Genomic DNA, 19,832 nt, shown 5'->3' on the forward strand with positions numbered 1-19,832 from the left:
TGTGAATTCTTGGGCTGCCTTCTTTATCTGCAAATCTGAGTTTTCTCATGAATGAAATGAGGATTCCAAAAGCACTTAATAAAAAGATTATTTCAAATATTAAATGACACAGCGTGCATAAAATAACTAGCAAGTTGCCTACACTCAAAAGAAGCAGTTCATAAATGTTAGCTGTTATTATGACTATTCCTATTACTCTACAGAAGAATTTGAAATAAGAAAAGACAGTTGAAATATTCTGAGTGGAGAGTCACTGACAAGATAATATTAACATATTGCACACATTTTTTAAGTGTGAAGCGACCTACCACAATTGAAATGTAAAATTTGCAAAGGTTTTATTTCAACTGCCTCCTGGTGTGCCATCAACGTGCTGAATTCCCCCAGAGCGTGAGAGTTTGGATGGGACTCTGATCCTAGCCATATCCCTGGATCACCACATGAGATCCTGTAAGCCATTTAACCTTTCTGAGTTTTGGTTGTTATAGGCCTGTTCAACAAAACTGGGATGATAAAACCTACCACATGGTGTTATAGAGGCTCAAACTCTAGTAATGAATTTGACAATGCTTCTTAATGAGTTAAGTGAAGAAAACACAAGTATATTTCTCCGACAACTACAACTCCTATTAAAAACAATTGGGAGTCGCCGGCGCCATGGCTCACTAGGCTAATCCTCCACCTTGCGGTGCCGGCACACTGGGTTCTAGTCCCGGTCGGGGCACCGGATTCTGTTCCCGTTGCCCCTCTTCCAGGCCAGCTCTCTGCTGTGGCCTGGGAGTGCAGTGGAGGATGGCCCAAGTGCTTGGGCCCTGCACCCCATGGGAGACCAGGAGAAGCACCTGGCTCCTGCCTTCTGATCAGCGCGGTGCGCCGGCCGCAGCGCACTGGCCGCGGTGGCCATTGGAGAGTGAACCAACGGCAAAGGAAGACCTTTTTCTCTGTCTCTCTCTCTCACTGTCCACTCTGCCTGTCAAAAAATAAAATAAAATAAAATAAATAAATAAATAAATAAATAAATAAAAAACAATTGGGAGTTAATTGAAAGGACCAGCAGAGTTTCTGACAAAGGATCATTGCCTGTGTCATCTCCATTAGCCTCTCTGATATAGTTCAGGTCACCAGTGCTTGTGCCCATTTGCATAGCTGAATCACACACCTAACAGTTGTGACAGTCAGAAAGGGTGCTTCTCATTATTGCTTTGGGAAATGAAATAAAGCCAGAGTCATTGGGAAAAGAAGTGTGCCCAGTAAAAGGAAAACCTGACGTTAATTTCAGATATATTGTATTTTTTAGATCTCCTTTCACTTGGCTCATGGAACATGTCAGGATTGACAATTACACATAATTTATCTAAGGAACATAAAGATACAGGTAGTAACTGGACATTGTTTAACAAAAGCCAAGAGAACAAAGGGACCAAGGATTAGCCTGCCACCAATGTGATTTCAATCCATCAAAAACTCTTTCTCTTGGAGGAAAATCCTATTTATTTCTACTCTATCTCCTAAGTACAATGAGCAGCTTTTCCGTGCAGAAGAATCCCTGCTCGCTCCCCCCAACCCCCAAAAAGCAGTTTCACCCAGGACCGAGTCAGCTGAAAACAGCCTCAATTTACCCCAGCAGAAACCACTGCCCAGGCTCTCTCTGAAAAACCCTGGGGTGGGAGTAAAGGAGAGAAAAGCAGGGTTTTTTGCACTTATTTTTTCAACAAAGCCTAAGCTTTCTGGGAATGGTAGTCTAGGTTAGCAAAATTCAGCAATATTTCAAGCCTCTTGATATCTTCTTATTAATATTATAATTATAATAATCTTATGAATATTTGTTCATCATATCTTTCTTTCAAAACAGGTTAACTTTGGGCTGCAGGGTAAGTATATCTATTCCTTATGGCCTAGAACTTTAATCAAGATATTGAACTTTTCCTTTCACTGTCAATCTCCTCACTGGTAAAGATGGGAACCATAGTAATATTTAAAAAAAGAATTATTTATTTGAAAGGCAGAGTTACAGAGAGAGAAAGGAAGAAATAGAGATCTTCCATCCGTTGGTTCACTCCCCCGACTCCCACCCCCACAATGGTCTCAATGGTTAGGGCTGGGCTAGGTTGAAGCCAGGAGCCAGGAGTTTCATTCATGTCCCCCATGCGGGTGCAGTGGCCCAATAATTTGTGCTATCCTGTGCTGATTTCCCAGACACATTAGCAAGAAGCTGGATTGGAAGTGGAGAAATTGGGACTCGAACTGGCGCCCATTTGTGATGCTGGCATTGCAGGCAGTGGCTTAACACATTGGGCCATAATGCTGGCCCCCAGTGATAATTATTGTATTACCTTTCTCTAGGGTTTGCTTGAAGACTGAGTGTGATGAGATTCACAGATTCTTAATCTGCTACCTAGCACACAATAATAATTAAAACATTCTGGGGCTGACACTGTGGCATAGCAGGTAAAGCTGCTGCCTGCAGTGCCAGCATCCCATATGGGCACCGGTTTGAGTCCAGGCTGCTCCACTTCTGATCCAGCTCTCAGCTGTGCCCTGGATAAGCAGTAGAAGATGGCCCAAATCCTTGGGCCCCTGCACCCATGTGGGAGACCTGGAGGATGCTCCTGGCTCCTGGTTTCTGATCTGCACAGCTCTGGCTGTTGCGGCTAGTTGGGGAGTAAACTAGAGGATGAAAGAACTCTCTCTCTCTCCCCGTGTGTGTGTGTGTGTGTGTGTGTGTAACTCTGACTTACAAATAAATAAATAAATATTTTAAAAAAATTCTAGCTTCTGCTCAAGAGCCTACATCACGTACCTTCTTCTGTACACAACCATGATCCAACAAACAAACCAATGCCACTCCTTAAAGCAACCTTTCCAGTGTATGATTGGAACAGAAATGCTACAAAGTGGAATTCTTTAAAGATGAAGGTGAGGAAGAGGACATCCACAGCAGGTTAGGCAGCTGCTTGTGATGCCAACATCCCATATCCAAATGCAAGTTCCAGTCCTGGCTATTCTTCCTATCCAGCTCCCTGCAAATGCACCTGGGAAGAAAGCAGATGATGGCCCATAAACTTGGGTCAGGGCCACCCATGTGGGAAAACTGGTTGGGGTTCCAGGATCTTTAGTTTAGCCTGGCTCATCCCCAGCTGTTGCCAGCATTTAGGGAATGAACCAGTAGATGGAAGATCTGTTTCTGTGTCTTCCTGTCTCTCTGTTACTCTTCCTTTTAAATAATTAAAAAGGTGAGACGACATACAAATTTAAGAGAGAAGGAGCTCAATTCAACATAGCTTGATCTGACTTTTTGTGTTAGAATCTTTCCTGGGTCAGACAAGATCACCCTAGATAGCTTCATTGCATCCTCCTTGACACCTTGTATCTTCTCAAAAAATGCCACCAACCTATTAATTCTTCAATGTGGCTAGGCTATGGTAAAAAATGTGTAAGTGACCATGAATCCTTCTTTATGGACTATGAATTGAACAGTGACATAGGCCAGTAACCAGTCTGATATTTGGTGCTAATGGCATTGGTGGACCTTTGATTATTAGGTCAGAACTAGAGTCAGATCCTATATCTGAGGAAGGAATGCACACTTAACAGTAAATTCAGAGCACACTGGGAACATTAAGAGATGCGAGGGAGTTGCAGGTGCCACACACAGAAACAAGGTTGTGGTGCATTTGGGGAATCTGATTTGAGTCTTTGCCACATGGGAATGGGCACAGAGAATTTGACCTGCTCCTGTGCTTCATCCATGACTGGCAGAGACCTCAAGCCTCAACCCCAGACCTCACATGAAATTATATCTATTTGTAAAAAAATTAATATTCAACCTCAAATCCAGAATCAATTTTTTTCTTTCTAGAAAAGGCTTCTGGGATTCTAACTAATGGCATCCAAAACAGGAAATTAACTCATACTAGTCCTCATAATATTATCTGTCATTAATGGAGATCATATCACATTTTTTAAAGACTCATCTTTTTGCGAAGACCTCACTTTCTCTTTGCCCTTAAAAATGACAGAATCAGGATGAGGTTGGAGGAGGTCCACGTCTCTGAGCCTTACCAAGACAGAAAGTGAGGCACAGGGTGGAATGACTCACCCCTCCTCGGCTCAACTGGCCGGCAGAACTCTCCCATGCCTCTCTGTCCCCAGTCACCTTGTTCCTCAAGGTTAAAGAAAAGGAACCTAAAGTCAACTGAATTGGGAAACACTGGTGACAAATAAATGAATCCAGTGGTTAATACCATTCTAGACATTCCATGGTAGCATCTCAATGGTGCTCCACTTGTTGGTGATTGTAGCATATAGCCCTTTGCTCATTTTCACCTGTTCCTTCATGGATCCACTATAGAACAATAACCTCTCAATCCTAGAGTTTCCAGCAGATCACTAGGTGAGACCACTCTGTTCCACAGATTTGCTATGACTTATCTGGATTAGGATACCACCCAGTCTGAGACACAGCTTTTAATCTGGATTCTAGAGTCTAACAGAACTGTTCAGCAACAACCTCCTTTGAATTTTGCTGCACAAGGTTATCAGTTACTTCCATACAATGTACTCCAACCAAGAAGACATAAGCCTGAGGTCCCTGGTTATGTTGAAGAAATCACTCCATAATTTAAAATGCAGAAGGTTTTTGAAGTTCTAATAATCCAACAGGCTGCACAGTGCTGAGCATTTTCTGTCCCCAAATGTCCCCCATCTGAACTCAAGTGTGACTAGAAACATTTTTATTTAATTCAATTTAGTTAAGGAGATTGAGCAAGATAAATGGAGTCATATTGTTTCCTTCTGTTTATTTTGATTAGAAAATTAAGAAGCATTCTACAAAATAATGATGTCTCTCTTTTGAGGAGTAGGTATAATATGAAGGTGCCGGAACAAACACTCTCTGAATCTATTCCCAAAACCCATTATCCCAAGGGACTAGTCGTCCTGTGACTAGAGCTTTTCATTATGGACAGTGGGGAAGGGAACAGTCATTGTTTTAGAAATGAATAATGTAAACCAGAAACTCTAGTCATCCAGCCTATTTACAAAGTGCAGTTTATTAAGAATTAATGTATAAAACTATTATCAGTATATTGAAAACAAGACTGTACAATGGTGAAGCAGGCAAAATGTTCTTACTCCATGGAGTATGTAAGAAATTAATTAATGCATTCAGAAACTAAACAGTGACAGTAGTCCCTAAAACTGTACTTCTCTCAAATGCCTTTACATCCAAATACCATCAACACATTAATATTTGGATGCCTCCTCATAAATCCCAAGTTCACCTCCTCTCTCATGACCCATCATTTAACATTTTCCTGTCATCTCTTTTCATACTGAGTGTTGGGCTTTTCTCTCTTCTCCAGGTTTCTGGAAGGGAGGTGGAATCAAAACTAAGCTTGATATGTAGAATCTACAAAGTAGCCAGAAGCTGTAAATGCTTCCTATGGACACACAAAGCAATCCACATCCAGGCTACTGCTATGCCAAAACTTGCAGTGAGCAGGTGGAAGCGTCTACAGAGGGGAATACTGATGACCTGCTCCAAAGCTTACTCATCTTTGTTGTAAAGACAGTGACAAAGAGAGAGGGGGGCAGAGAGAGAGAGCGAGCGAGCGAGCGAGCAGTCAGGAGTCATCTGGTGTACCAACATTTCATTCCACTACTGTATTTATTTTTAGCATTTTTTATTATTCATTGGGTGTTCCTAGAATAATGGCGATGTGATTATGCGTAGTAGAATGGAAAGGGGAATGGTATTTATGATGCTAAATTTACAAACACGAGAGAAATTAGTAATACTATAGTTATCAAAGGAAACAGGCCTAATTAAAGAAATAACTGCTACAAAACCATATGCACCTCAAAGCAGAAAAAGACAATTCAAATTTAATGAATGCCTTTAATATTAATTACAGAATTCTTAACAATACATTGGGACAGCTCTCTTGGAGAATTCAGCTTACTGTTTAACAGTTTCTGACTAATTTTATTAACCTGTACATCTGAGAGGATCAACCCCCTCTGGGTTTAATTAGAAGGAAATTCAATTTAAATCTAAATGTCAACAGTGGTTACTAATTATGGCAGGGCCCTGGACGGGACAGCCAGTCTGTAATCAGGCAGTTCCCTGGTAACAATTAACACTTTCTTTCTGAGTTATGAGTGCATTTGGATATTTTAAAATAAATACGTTTCAGCATGGGACACTGCTAATACCATGAGCCCCTACTGCTAGGTGCAGACATGCAGAAGAGGATGCCAAATTAAATTACAGAGATTTCTCAAACATATAGCTGAATAATAAGCAGCTACAAAACTAGGTCAGGGTCGAAAAGCTAGAGCTGAATGCCCCTCCCCCAACATGCAAAATAAATATCCCCACTATCTCTGAATAGAAATCATTCTTTTGTTATGCCCTTTGTCAAGAATACATTATTGCAAAATGATATTTATTTCCACAATCTTCACAGCTGTGAGCACGACTGAATTAATCTTTCTAGAACTGATTTCATTTGCAATTTCATGATTATGATTATAAAATGTAAATTTATTACTTTAAAAAGAAATGATTATAAAAGACATAGATTAAAAAAAAACAGGCAGTTCTTTATCTGTTGGTTTGCTGTGCTCAATACTAATGAAATAAATAGCTGACTAACCCTGAAATAAAAACAAACAGTAGAAAGACGATTGCAAAAAATATGAAATGAAAGCTAGGAAGACAATAAAATATCAACTCTTGTAATGTAACACATACAGTGTTTCTATAGCTCAGAGAAGTACCAGGACATGCAGATTTGTTCATGGTGAGGCTAAGCTTTAATGGTTAGTCATTTGAGATGTTTCTGTTGCTACCACTCTTTAAATGTTAGCATTAAAGATAATACAGAAAATACTTGGGTACTATTAATCTTTTTCTCCTCCAGCTTTCAGTTTTATGCTCTTAAAAGATAATCTCCAGCCGGCCATTTTCAGACTGTTTAATATTGATGACCTAAATAACAAATTAAGTTTGAAGAAATCCATATTTATAAGACTTAAATTTTTCATGGAATTTAGTAGTTGAATTGGTCTTCTCAAAATATTCTGCTTCTTAAGACCGGTGGTTAAGAGCCTACTGTGTGCAAAAAACTGTCCTGGACGCTAAACTATACACAAGAATTCGAAAACAGGCATCTCTGAGTTTAATTATTGCTGGCTAAAGACAGGTTCTTTTAAATAACCAGGGCACAATAAACTATTGCATCAAGTGTCTATATTTACCCAACTCATTTTTACCTCCAAAATTGAGATGACTCATTACTTAAAGATATCAATTTTATTCCCTTTTTAAAAAAGGGACTTAAGAACATAGGAAAAGGCAATTAGTATACATTGTATTCAAGTGTCAGATGTCTATTTACAGAAAGAGCATTAATGATAACTATGGCTCTACTAAAAATGAATGTCAATAAATAAATGGTTCTATAAGCACTTATTTTCATAATAGATGCAATCACATCTTTAAATAAATATTAACATGTAAAACCGCTATTTATCATGTCAACTCAATCAATAGAGATCATATTTCTCTATGAGGAATGCATCAGTTATCTTTCTGCATTGGCTCAAAATCACAAAGCAAAAACACAAGCCCTGTCACAAGACATTTGTTGTATTTGATTGGATCCAAACTAGCTGCAGAGGAAAAGGCAATTTAAGCTCGTGTAACAAAATAAGCCATGTATACATGAATAAATTATTTTTACTGTATGACACCTCCTCATTTACTTTATCTGCCCAAGATACTGAGTTTTAAATAAAATATCTCTATTTATGACTTTCATAGCTTTGTGGATGTGAGCTTTTGGGTCATTCTCCCAATCCAAAGATTGTCCATCAACTCCTCCAACATGAAGGTTAATAACTGCTGGCTGGAGATGTCTCTACTGCTTCTGTACCATTCATAGCCATGAACACTTTCACCAAGATGGAAAGTAGCCTTCCTCCTTGAAGGGTTCACGTTTCACCTCCGGGAGGCGTGGTGCCTCCACCAGGCACTGAGGGACAGTGTCCAGCTTACATGAAAAAGTTTGGAAGCCAGCGTTTTGGTTAGCTGTAACTAACATGCTACTCATCGCAGTGTTGCATTGTTTAGAAATTATATATTTAAATAAAATTTGGGCAGTCTGTGTTTAGATAACATATGCCTTAATCTCCTTCTGCATCACCTCACACTTTCTTTTATTCATCGACTCTCCTTTTTTTAAAAAAGTAGCACTGTGCATCAGAGAGATTTTTCTCTAATTTCTTCAGCTTTCTTCAGTTTCATTCAACATGCTACCCCAGGCACCATATCGATGCCTGGAGGGAGACAGCTTAACAAGCGTGCCTTTCTGGTTAATTGTAAAGCTTCGAGGTTAGTTTTAAAGTAGTACTTAATGACTTCTTTATCCTTTGCTGAGGATTTCATAGAGACATTCCAAGATTAGATCCCCAGTTAGGTGCTAGATCTCTCTGAAGAAATACACTCTGTAAAAAATAAGTAACAGGAATAAACAAACACAAGGGCATGATATGATATATATGACAGACAATATCATGAGACCTGTTTCTTACACCAGTTTTAAACTTTAATTTACCAGGTAATATTATTCTGAATATTACATTACAAACTCAGAACAGGTGTCTTGGGCTATTTCCCCCCACTTTTAAATGTTAACTCTTTCTCCCTGCATAACTGAAGTTTTAGTCAAGATCTTTTGATAACAAAAACGGAAGTTCTATAACCACAGCTCAATAATAAGGTGAATGGAAAAACAGTTGGTTTCCGTCTAACCAACTGCTCACCTTGATGTGTTAAGTCAAAAAGAGAAAGAGAGAGTGTATGTTCTCCATTATACCAAAAACCACAATGGTAAACGATCAACACAGAGCACTGTTTTGAACTCCTTCTTGGCAAAAAAATAATAATAATAAAATTGTATGAATAATCTAATTTTTAGCTGTATTTGGGACACCAAGTTTCAAGCAAATATGGAGTGAATTCAGGACACACTGTTCCAACAAAACCTGCTAACATGGTGAAGGAAATCCGAGGTGTTCTTCGGTGGATGTCACCATGTGCTAGTTTCACAACAATTTCTGAGAGGAGCACACTTGATCTTTCTGTGGACAAGGGCCCGGGGAACAGAGGAAATACCTAAGTGAGGGCACAAGTGGGACTAGGGACTTGGACGGGTTCTGGGGAAGTGCTTCCCTAACCTTTCTGCCCCTTCTCCCCTTGGCCCTGGCGGTTGGACTGAGCAATACAAAGGAGTCCTTGTGTTTCCTTGGGATCTGGAATATTCTGCAATAGCACTTCCCAAACTGGGTTCCTTGCCATGGTAATAGGTTATACTCTAATAGGTTAAATAAGTGGGGCACACAGGGTCAAATAAAGATCAATGAGTGCTTTTATTGCAAGACTTTCCAAGGGTGCTGAGTCATGCAAAAGGATTGTAAATCCATAATTCCACTTGCGTTTCCACCTTTTGACTTCCCAAAGTGTCTCGCACTTACTTCATTCCTGCTATTGCAGGCCTTCAGAACCTAGACCAGACTGAGTACTACTGTGGATCCCTAGGGTAAATTCTGCAACTGTGGACCTGAAAGTCTGGTTTTTGTTCTTGATTTTACTAATATGTTCATAAATAATGCCTCTCTTGTTGGATTAAAAACAACTAAATTTCAGGGTGCAGCCAACTGTCTCACTATAACTACCCAGGACTGGAAGGAAAATAACTATAATTAAAATATATAGAAATATGATTATTTTTGGCTTGATTTGTGGTTTATTCTAAATGATTTACTTACCTTCTCAAGATAAATCTATGGACATCTAAGAGTTCTGTTTATATAGTAGTCTGGGTAATCACCATTGTTATGTTGTTTTAGTTTCTTAATATGAGACAGTATTGTTTGATAATCGTCATTTTATAAACATTATTTTCCTTAGGTTTCAAGTACTTGGGTCACTGCTACATACATGGGAGAACTGGATTGAGTTCCTGGCTTCTAGCTTTCACCTGGCCCAGCCTGACTATTGCAGTCATTTGAGAGTGAATCAGCAGATGGGAGATATCTTTCTGTTTGTCTGTCTTTCCTTGTGTGTGTATTGATGGGGGGGGGGGGAGGTGTCTGTGTTTCAGTTAAATAATTTTTAAAGTATGTCTCCTAAATAAATAGATAATATAGAAAATAAATATGGAACAGCCTAATAACCACAGAATTGTTCAGTGTGTTGTATTTTACATACGCATTGTTAAATAAGAAATTTGTTAGCCTTCAGCACTTACGCCTGATTATTAGCAAACAACTAAGCGGAACCAAGAAGAATCCACAACCCTGATCTTATTGAAATAATTACCGAGCTTTTAATGTCCCATGAGGCACAGAGAGAAAGAACATGTAGTACAGAAAGAGAACGTAATGGAAACAGACAGAAATAGGACAGCCATTCTACTTTTTACACAGCAGAAACAAACTACTGTCAAAAGTTGAAGAGAATACAGAAATGATTGCTTAGCCAAAAATGAAAATTTAATTTGTATCTCAAGTGAAAGAATATTAAGAAACACTTCTAGGTAAAATAAAAATAAGTTGTAACTTACTAGAGTTTACTCGTCTTTCATAGACATACATAATCACTTAGATCAAAAGACGTACATTCATTCCTACACATGTATGTGTGTGTATAGGCATGCAGATGACATTTATATTTGAATACATGAAATGCAATGATAGAATGCATAATATGTTTCTTTTCCACTTTCAAATCTTTACAAATTATTTTGCTCAATGGGCACTGTATTTAATATGTCCTACAATTTAGCTCTGTAACACATAAAAATTGATTTGCTATGCAAAATATTTTTATCCTGATGAAATTGGTTGTATGAGGGCACTTCAAAAAGTCAATGTAAAAACAAAATTAAAATGTATGTTTATTTTGGTGCAAAATTTTTTGAAATCCATGCTTAGACTTTTCCATAATATGCATTTTCATGAGCTTTTTGAAGACCTGTGTATGCATGGATTTTTAAATCTTTTTTCCAAAAAATAAACTTATCGTGAAATTCCATTTCTTTTTGTAAAAGATTCATGTATTTGAAAGGAGAATTACAGAGAGAGTGCGCGCTTCCATCTGGTGGTCCACTCTCTAAACGGCCTCATCGGCTACGTCTGGGCCAGGACAAAACAAGCAGCTGGATTGGAAGTACAGCATCCAGAACTCAAACATGTGCCCTTTTGAGATGCTGGCATCACGGGAAATGGCTTAATCTGCTGTACCACAATGCCAGCTCCCTTCAATTCTGTTCTATTTCCGCTGACTTTTTAAAGTACTCCATCTCTCAGTAAATTTAAATATTAAACACAATAAACATTAAAAATAACTGTATGGCACACAGTAGGTACTCAACCTGCATAATGGATGAACAAGTGAATGAATTTGTACCTTGCCTATGAGTAATTTCTACAGTGGTTGTTTTCATCCTTAGCTCAGAAGGTAATATGAGGAATTTTGTGTCAGGGCTTCGAGGACAAACCTTCAAAATCAACTACTTTGTTTCATGTAGTAAATGGGCTTCTACTCAAGATTTTATTTATTTATAGAAAAGGCAACAAAGAGGCCAGTGCTGTGGCACAGCTGGTTACAGCCACAGCCTGCAGCACTGGCATCGCATATGGAATATGCTGCTCCACTTCCAATCCAGCTCCTTCCTAATGCGCCTGGGAAGGCAGCATAGGATGGCCCAAGTGCTAGGGCCCCTGCACCCACGTGGGAGACCTGGAAGAAGTCCTTGGCTCCTGGCTTTGGATCAGCCTAGCTCCAGCCGTTTTGGCCATTTGGGGAGTGAACAAGTAGATGGAAGATTCTCTCTCTCTCTTTCCTTTCCCTCTGTGACTCTGCCTTTCAAGTAAATAAATCAATCTTTAAAAAAAGAAAAGGAAATATAGTTTTCATTTTTTTAATGTGAATACTGCCAGCCGGTTGAGTCTTTACAACTTGGGTAGCTCCGTTTTCCAGTCATTTCACATGGGACAAACTGAACCTTTTGTCATTTCCATGACTTCTCACCTCCTGGTTGGGACTTGTGTTGCTCCTTTTCACTGAGAATGTTTTCACTTTCTTTTCTGCATATCTGAAAATTACTCTACTGTCTAACCCAGAACAGGGTCAGTGTTTTTCCATGCTCAAGGCTACAATGCATGAACGTGTGTTAAAGGAATCCAACAGCAATGGAGATATTATTCCTAAGTCCTAAACGTCAAGTATTTATATGCAACACATCAACTAATTAGATCACTAGACATCTTAAGATTTATTTTTAAATTTCATCTGAAAGTGCTACAACTATAGTGAAAATCTTACTACAAACATGTTCTAATAATTATCATCTTAATTTGGATCAACTTCCCTTATATTCTGTAGAATATAGTTTAGGCAATATTAACCATTCCTTTCTAATAAGAAAGGTTTTCCTTGTGTTATGAATAGAGCTTGAAAATTTATTTTTCTAAACAAATATAAAGCAGAAATGTAGCAAAAACTGTCTGACAAGGGACAATTCATTCAAACCATTATTTTCCTATTAAAAACACGTCCTATGATGTCAAGTTTCTCACTACGGGGTACCAGCTCTTGATGAGGGGAGGGGGAGGAAAAAGGGGGGAAGGGGTTGGAGAAAGAAATGTAGTTCAAAATTCTTCGGTAGCTAATAAGTACATGGCTATTGTCCCTGAAAACACTGCCATCTGTCGTCAGAAGAAAAAGGTCACTTGTTAAACTTTGCCAGGCAACAGGTTTTCTACAAGGAAAGAGAAATCATACAGAACACTGTTTCTGATCTCAGTGGCTCATCCTGCAGGGGAGAAAGGTCTCCATGGGGACTACCATTTGGAAGCTGCCCCAGGAAGAAATACAGATTGCTGTCCTCAAACAGTGCAATAGTTCCCTAAAACAAGCTGATTCTGTTGTAGGCAACTTCAGAGTTATCGCAGACTGATACATACTCTTTTCATATGCACAGAGCCAAAATCATAATTGAAATTGCAACCACTACACCCGGGTTAATACTATCTTATTAACTTTTCCTAAACTTTCCATTAAATTTTATTATGTGATAAATGCTGCAATATTATCTTGTGGGTCCCTAAAAGAAAAGAAAGGAGAAAAATTGCCAAAAGCATCCTCTCTCCAGTCTTCATATGAAGAATTTTTAAAATCTTTATGTAACCCATTATTTTCTGTTTCACAGTAATTCACATTTCCTATGAAGGGATCATTACAGATGCCATTTGACACTTCCCACCCTCTGAAGTTTCACCATTTTTAATTAGGAAATTTAAGTTGCACCCCATATTAAATGGAGAAGGTGTTTTTGAGCCATCATTATATCAATTTAGATTCTCTAAATTAGACTAAATATTTTAGCTATAACTTAGAAACTCTAATCATGGAATGACATGGAGCTAAGCTTAAGTTTCATGAGTTTGGTGAATTTCATTGCCACATTCCCAGTCCTTACACTTCTGATTATCATTTCAGTCACCCACAATTATCTCACTAATGAAGGGGGAGGAACAGTGTAGAATATCTGACCGGGACCGTGTGAGAGCTTTGCGCACACTGTAGTTTAATCCGCATGGCAATGCTGAGAGGTTGCTCTCTAGACCCCATTTACAAATGAAGGAACAAGGGACATTATGCTGCGTGGTCCCTGATTGAAACCCACACACATCCAGCTCCACAATTCTTACATTTTCCTTTAATGCACTCTGCCTCATTCCAGTGCAATTACACCTGTTCCCAGACTGTATAAATCTATTTTTGAGAGTGCAGAGTAATGGACCTGCTTCATCGTAAATTATTCCTACTTCTTGAAACACAGCACCAATAAACTTCTTGTGTGGGAGGTGTCATCCAAGATACGCAGATAGGAGGCGATTACAAAGGAGGGATTTGAAGAGGATGACAGATAACTCAGAAAGTTGAAGTAGACAGGTGAGCAATCCAGGGTTAGCCATGAAAGGCAAGGAGACTGGAAGAGGAGAGGCAGTGGCCATGATCAGGGGCTCACTTTGCCTAAGGGGGCACTGTCTTGAGAGAATACAGCAAAGCAGCACTTGTTGTGAGGGTTGGAACTGAGATCTTGACTACTAGAGTAGGAGGTGAAACCACTTACTAGTATGAGCACAAAGCCCTTTACCTACAGTTATACTGAAATTATGACAATCTCAGTGGTGTATGACTCTCACAGTGCAATTGCTGGAGCTCAGGTAATGATGTTCAGCAAATCTGCTTCAAGTGAGATCCCATCATGCTGAGAAAACAGAGGTCTTTGAGAAAACTTCTGAGTCCACAGCTTTACTTAGTGTTCAATGCATTTTATACCACCTGAAGAATAATTTATGAATCCAGTTTAGTACACAGTTAATGTCCCATCCACTACTATTAGTACCTGTTACTATCATAATCTGTAATCCTAAAAACAGTGTTGCATGGATCCTTCATCTTCTCACAAATGGTCAAAACACCTGAATGGAGCATTTTTATTAAAAACCACTCTAAAGGTTCTCTAAGGCTCTAGTTTTTAATATTTAAGAATATGATTTTCAATAGTTGAGAATCTTGTACTAAATTTTAAAAAAATGCTTGCTACCATTTATGGTCAATTCCTTAATTTCACAGTTGGAGAAGCCCACTCAGGGAAGATAAGTGACTCGCTCAGTTCCACAACCACTTAATAACAGAACTTGCCCCAGCAGCCACAGCCCATGGCTCTTTCTACTACACTCCAAATAAAGAGCCCTATTATTTTCCCATTGTTGAGAAGTTTTGACTATTGTTATGCCATTGAAGGTCACAAAGAACTATTTGTGGGGGGGTATTGCTACAAAGCAACCCAACTTATCAGTTCTGGGAAATCAAACAAGCTGCTTTTGCTTCTCTGAGTCTAATTTTTCTTATTCACAAAATGGGAATAATAATATGACTCCAACGTGGAGCACAACAGTGTCAAAAAAAAAGGCTTGTTGTCCTTCCAGTAATGTGTCACATCCCAAAATGATGACAGCTATTCTATCATCACTGAGAATAAATGAAATTTGCTTGAATTTACCAAGCTTCTCGTGTCAGTTAAGTTACAGGAAAATCAAAGGAACATTTCAAGTTGCACGTATGGAAAAAAAAGGTTATAATTTCTACTATAATCAAGTGCATACTTGAGATCATTAGAATGAATGAAAAGAACAAGCAGTGTAATGAGGGAAAAAGAAAAAAGGATAGAAAGAGCTGTATGGAGCCCACTGTGCAAAGCCCTTTCTGCAACACAGTCCATCTTACCTTCAGGTGTCTTCCCCTACGTTATTAACTTTCGAAGGCAAGACTCAGACCTGTTAATCTTGTAATTCACCGGTTGTTAACACAGTGCCTGACATTCAAGAAGCATCCAGTACATGCTGAGTGACATCAACAGACACACTGTTGGGAGCCCTGTCCTTCTCTTATCACTCAGAAGAACAGACATTTTGTAGCATTTGAAACATTTTGCGTGGGACTATGTGAACTTGAACCATGGAATCACAACTTCATTAAAACTCAACGTTTCTTCCTGGTAAGTCAGAATGCTTGATCTGGACATTAATTACTTTAATTTGCCATACAAGGATGACATCCTCAGGAGCTACTAAGTACTTGCTCAGGGTTATAGTACAAAGCCTCGGATCTTTATGTGTCTTCACTTCTTAGAATTGGGTATTTCTGAAAGAGTTTTTTCAGGATCATATACACCTGACAGGTTGTCTTGTTACTATGGTCAGCTGAAGGCTGACACTAGCAACCAGCAGCCTGCTTTATAACTTGCTGTTTATAAATGCAGTAGCCTCAGAAACCTTATCACCAACTCAGTGAGATGAGACATAGAACATGAATTTCAGATAATCTGAATTATATCTCTTTTAGCTGCTACTGTTTAAAAACTATATTCTGTGTACACGACTTCATTTACCCCCAGAAAAGAGAAAAAAATATGAACACCAGAAAAATGGTAGTGTGTAATTCTGTTGAACTGGAGTGACAACAATATGTTTGTTTTATTCTCTTTTAAAACTAAGGATATTCAGGTACATCAGAAGTCCAAAGCCAGTAAAATTCAGTTCTTAATAACAGGGCTATGAAGATAATATTAAAGAGTTTTTAAATGCCGACTTTAGCAGACCAATAGTTGCCACTGCAATCTTTTAGAAGGTTCTATCACCAGACTTCTACCACAATGTTCTCTATGCACTATGAAATTATCTTCATGTTCTTTGATATAAAAATATACTCTCCATGGGAACAAATTAAGCAATATGATTCTTAGCGATGTTTCAGACAATTTTGGTAATACATGGCAGAACAGAAAATGCACACAACACCCAAATCTTCTTAACACTGGGCATTTGGGTCAGTGGTTAAGATACCCCTCTCCACATCAGGCAATCTGGGTTCAAATGCCTGGACACTGGTTCCCCAATTCCAGCGTCCTGCTCATGTGTAGACACTGGGAAGCAGTGGTGATAGATCAAGTCATTGGGTTCCTGCCACACATGTGAGAGACCTGGATTGAATTTCTAGCTCCCATCTTTGGTCTGGCCTAGCCTTGTGTGCACATGTGGACTTCCATATGAATAAAATTAAACTAAGGAATTTGTATCATGGGCAAGATGACTGTAAAGATCCCTCTCAGGGTGAAACTAATTGAGTTCCAGGTCTTAAGTGACAACTTAGAATTTGTGGTGTGAGTTTCTATGTTTCTAACCTCCCCTATGACCATTCTAGCCCCAGAAATGCTACAGTTTAAGCACACAATTTGGTCACTCTTGCCAGGGCATACCCAATGTACTTTCCCTCTCTGTCCTTTCCCTATTTTCTCACTCTTCAAGGTCCAGTATCTCTCCTTTCTCCAGGCAGGACGATTCATTCATTTCATTCCCTTCACACTCCGTCCTCAGCATGTACCATCCAGAGCAGCATCTTATGTTCATATGATCACCTTCCCCACTGGGAGATCCTTCCAAGGATAGAGCCTTATCTCGCTCCAGTCCTACCGCTAGGACTAGTGGAGTTCCAGACACGAAGTAGGTGTTCCGAAAAGGTTGAACAAATACCATTGAATTGGTAGTGAGAAGCATGCCACATGAGTGTAGACTTTTCAGCCCTCATCAAAAGGTAATTTTAAAGAGTAAAAAAAAAATACAGAGGGTTCTACAAACTATCTTCACTCATTCAAAGCCATCAGTGTGTTTCAGATTTCACTTCATTTTATTTGTTCATCAAGCTAACTGAGCCCCCATGGAGTGGATATCCAATACATAAATAGCACAGTATCCTTGTACACAGCAATGTGTCTTTTTTTCTTGGGTAGTCCATGGTCCTATGTCATTGTGATGACCTCACATGTCAAAGAAAAGGTTTGTCAAAGAAAAGTGCCAGTCAAGGCACTCACCAATAGAAAAGTCCGAGAGAAATGTATGAGAAAAGCAATAGAAGAATAGGATTTAGCAAGCCGTGAGTGTGAATATAACCAAGAAAGGAGGGAAATGAAGTGGGTATTTGGTTTAGTAATTAAGACACCAGTTAGGATGCTTGGTTCCACATCAGAGTGCCTGGGTTCAAGTCCAAGCTCTGCTACTGATTCCAGCTTCCTGCTAATGCAGACCTTGGGAGGTAGTGGTGATGGCTCAAGTAGTTAGGTTCCTGCCACCTATGTGGAAACCTGGGTTGAGTTCCTGGCTTCTTAACTTTTGACTCCAGTCATTCATTCAATATAGGCATCTGGGGAGAGTAAACCAGTGAATGCAAGATCTTCCTTCTCTCTCTCTCTCTCTCTCTCTCTCTCTCTGTAAATTTGCCTCTCCAATAAATAAAATGAAGGCATAAGGAGACTCATACCAGCACTTTTCCAGACTACATGTGCATATACATGATCACATTATGCTAGAGATTTTACAAAGACTTCTTTGAATCTGACAAATGATTCTTTTCCTTAAACAACCTGAGTTTGAATAAGAAAGCTTACAAGACCTAGAATCCACTATTACTGTCAGCTCCATGAGCCTATAACCCTTGGACACTGAGAAATGAGATTAATAGCAGTTGCCATTTGAGTGACATTCAGGTACCAGGTACTGGGTAAGAGTGATTCTATCAGTCAACTTAAAGTTTCAAAGTGCCAGAAAGAAATATGCTTCACTTAAGACCCACTATTTAACAATGTTCTGCTTCACTTAAGACCCACTATTTAACAATGTTCGTTTTCTACCTCCTTTGCTCCAGGAGCACCAAATAATTGGATGAAGAATTTCCATGAGAATATGAGACAACATGAGCTACAGAATCTCCTTTAAAAACAACAACAACAACAACAACAACAAAAAGCGAATAGAAAGCCAGCATCCTTGTGATTTAGACCAGAAGGAGAGATCAGTGAAATGCCACTTGCTAGTCCCTCTTTGCACCTTTGCACCCTTTATTTATGGTTTTACCATAAAAGTTACAACCTGCTAAGAAAAAGAGACTGGGTGGAATCTACAAAGGAAATGCTCCTAGCTCATGATTCAGAATTAAAGTTGGGTCCAGATTATTGAGTCCTAGGCCCTGGGACACCATTGGTTAGTAAAACACAGGGGCTACAGAGAAGGCTGCAAATTATGAGGGTACAACAAAAGTGTTCATAGAAATGGCATTAAGAGGTAAGTTTATTTTGGCGTAAAATATGTTGAAACCCATGCATACGAGGGGTCTTCAAAAAGCTCATGAAAATGTGTATTATGAGAAAACTACGTATGGATTTCAAAAAAATCTTCACATCAAAATAAGCATCTTTATTTCCATTTTCCACTAATGTTCTGAAGTATCTGCATAAATATAAAAATCTCCAGTAGGCAGAAATATCTACCTAAGAGGTGTTAGAATTTTAAACCAGGGATTGCCATTCAACTGCACTTCAGACCAAAAATGTCATCTTTGAGACCTGCAGACAGTGTTTCAGCTTGTTGTCTGGGTTTTTGTTTAATCACTTTAGCTGCATCTTTATGTAACAGGAACAAGTTTGTTTTAATTTTTCAATGACTTAAAGATGATTTAAAGTATAGAAGCTTAAAAAAAAAAACAGCCTTTCTATTTGACACCACCAACTGGTTTGAATCTAAGTCCTATTCTAAGACATCCTTGATTTGTTGCACAGATTTATATCTTTTCATGTTCCTTCTCATCATTAGGCCAATTATGAAGGAATTATTACCTTTGCTCAATCTGATTTTTTTATGGACTTCATTGAAATAGTCTCATCACTCACAATCCATTTGAGATTGGTCCATTGCCCAGAATTGCAGAAAGGATATTTCTGATGAAATCCCATTAGCCTTAGGAGGAGATGCCCATTTATACATATGCATATACATGTACATATACATATACACATATACATATATATGAGTATATATGTGTGTGTGTGTCTGTGTATGTGTGTGTGATCCTCATCAAGAGATGACTGTGGAATTCTATACATTTGAACTTGGAAATAGAGCCTTTCTTGTATAACTGTGACCTACTGTTCTTTGTTCACGTGAGTTGTTAGCCAGTTAAATTTAGGAGGGCTTCACGTTTCACTGTTGTCCCAGGTGAATTATTAGGCATGAACTCCCAACAGCAGGCCTTACAACTCTGTATTCAAAGCAGAAACAGCTTTGAAATCCTTCAAAGCATGACTTCATTAGAATTAACCATATGAATTTGTATCCGTTATCAGAAATTTGTATAAAATAGC

General features: G+C 38.8%; 1 protein-coding gene across 4 annotated transcripts in view; it reads right to left on the minus strand.

Moving 5' to 3' along the window:
* Window positions 1-19,832, minus strand: part of TOX (thymocyte selection associated high mobility group box) — a 334,182-nt gene that overhangs the window by 217,300 nt on the left and 97,050 nt on the right. Inside the window, exon 1 of one of the 4 annotated variants that reach the window (XM_051844494.2) lies at window positions 15,368-15,495. The exons of the other annotated variants lie outside the window; for them this stretch is intronic. The gene's annotated coding sequence lies outside the window, so the exon portion shown is untranslated. Of the gene's footprint in view, window positions 1-15,367; window positions 15,496-19,832 lie in introns of those variants that run through there. 4 annotated transcript variants of the gene reach the window in all.

The sequence above is a fragment of the Oryctolagus cuniculus genome, chromosome 6 (genome assembly GCF_964237555.1).
Source record: "Oryctolagus cuniculus chromosome 6, mOryCun1.1, whole genome shotgun sequence".
In the NCBI taxonomy this organism is placed as follows: domain Eukaryota; kingdom Metazoa; phylum Chordata; class Mammalia; order Lagomorpha; family Leporidae; genus Oryctolagus; species Oryctolagus cuniculus.